This window comes from Octopus bimaculoides, chromosome 11, assembly GCF_001194135.2.
Source record: "Octopus bimaculoides isolate UCB-OBI-ISO-001 chromosome 11, ASM119413v2, whole genome shotgun sequence".
Taxonomy (NCBI): Eukaryota; Metazoa; Mollusca; class Cephalopoda; order Octopoda; family Octopodidae; genus Octopus; species Octopus bimaculoides.
In genome coordinates, this window is record NC_068991.1 from 74,771,670 (window position 1) to 74,773,971 (window position 2,302).

General features: G+C 35.2%; 1 protein-coding gene across 1 annotated transcript in view; it reads left to right on the plus strand.

Moving 5' to 3' along the window:
* The window catches only part of LOC106883236 (protein MON2 homolog), a 690,047-nt gene that overhangs the window by 86,450 nt on the left and 601,295 nt on the right, over positions 1-2,302 (plus strand). The window lies entirely within an intron of this gene.

Below are 2,302 nucleotides of genomic sequence, written 5' to 3' on the forward strand. Positions count from 1 at the left end.
TGAATGGATGCCCTTCTCACTGCCGACCCTCAATTGTTTTGAAGTCAAGCAATATTTTCTCATGGCCGGACATGTTTTTCATGAAATATTGGAAATGAATGGTACTGTCTGTGTAACATGGACACAACTATCATGTGGTGTCAAGACAGGAGACACAATCACATTCTCTCACCTTCTTGCAGACACATATGTATACATATTTTCTCTCTCTCTCTCTCTCTCTCTCACATGCACAATGAGATTCTTTCAGTTTGCATCTGCTATATTCACTCTCAAGGATTTTGTTGGTTTTGGACCTTAGTAGACAATACCTAACCAAGGTATCGCAGAATAGGACTGAACCTGAAACCATGTGGTTGCAAAGATGACATCTCACCAAGAGAGTTCTGTCATTATAGGATATTAATGAATATATATTTATCAGATGTAAAAATTGTCCACAGCTGGAGGGAAAGTGAGGTGCACCAATACTACGTTGATACTCCTTTTCAGCTGGTTAGACTGAAACAGGAAAAAAAAAAAAAAAAAATTCCTGTCCAGGAATTGAACTGTGACCTTAAGATCATATGCTCAGTACCCTAACCACCAGGCCATGCACCAATATAGCTAAATAGAAAATGAAGAAAAAGAATGAAGGGAAGCTTTTTATAAAATCCCTTAGAACCATGCTGTTGATGATATTTGAACATGTGATGTTATTTTGGTTTCTCAGTTAAGAATCTATTGTTATTCTTTGTCAGATATTTTCTTGTTTCTTTTCTTGGTCTTCTTTTCTGCGATTCCTCTGATGCTTTTGTTCTGTGTCAGTTTCTAAGACAGCTTTACATATTCACTGCTGAACAGGTTGTTATTCTCCGAACCCAGTAAAACGAGTGAAAATAAATTGATAGCCAATTTCACAATGGAAATATTGAAACATATAACTATATTAAGAATTTTATGATGACATATTCATTGTTGAATAATTTGTTATGTAATAAAAGGTGCTCGGGCAAATTAAATTGATGGCCGTTTCAAAGTTGATGTGTAGCTCTATTATATTTTATAATTACAACTTCAAATGTTGTAGCTGTGAAATCAGTCTGGGCTGTTATTGATGATTATGCTCTTTCAGACTTGCTTTCTAATAACTTTTCCAACTTAATAGTATTTTAAATCATTAATCTGCATCTTTTTTTTTTGAAAAAGAAAATGAAAATATTTCACCTTTTTGTCTTCATTACAAATTATTAATTGATCATTCGGAATGGCAAAATTTGGTTTTGGTGACTCTTTGAACAATTGGTCTTTCTTCACTGTCCAAATTTTTTTCATTTTCCTATGTTTCATTCTATAAGTCCTTCCATCTGTTTGTGTGAATTTCTTCCAATCAATCAAACTTTCTCCATGTATATTTTTGTTTAATTTTTGTAATACTGAATCTGTTTACAGTACCTTGCACTAAAATATATGTATGTATGTGTGTGTACACACATGCATATATGTATCCATACATAGAATGCTGTATAAACATGAAAGAATAAATCCACAGCAATTAAGAGCTCAATTAACAACAGGTTATTAAATTCCCAGAGGTTATTGCATTGCAGTAAATCCAAATGAGACAGGCTTGCATCCATATCCAATTTTTGGCTAAAACGTTTTTAAGAGCAACTTATTTAGCATAAATGCATGCTACTTTGTCATATTCATGACTGTTGACTTAAATTAATTTAATTCAAGTTAATTATGTATCACAATTATGTAATTGTACTTTTTATGGTGTTTCTCTTAATGAAACAGCTGTTGAATACAGTTAAAGTCTGGAATATATCTGCAATTTATGCTTTTTTTGCTAAATATATGTGTATGTATGTATGTACATATATGTATCATCATCATCATTGTTTAACTTCTGTTTTCCATCTGGCAGTGTTTTACAGCTGGATGCCCTTCCTAACGCCAACCACTCCAAGAGTGTAGTGGGTGCTTTTTATGTGCCACTGGCACAGGGGCCAGAGGAGCTGGCATCAACCATGATCGGATGGTGCTTTTTACGTGCCACCAGCATGGAAGCCAGTCAAAGCAGCAGTGGCATCTGCCACGTTCAGATGGTGCTTTTTACATGCTACTGGCATGGGGCTCACAACTACAATTTCCATTTGATTTGATTTTGATATTGGTGTTGATGATGTACTTGACTCAATAGATCTCCTCAAGCATGGCATGTCGCCCTATGATCCAAGGTACTTTTGAGTGGGCTGGTTATGTGACACTGGTGTAGGTTCCAGCTGTGGACTCACTTTATTTGCCGGGTCTTCTC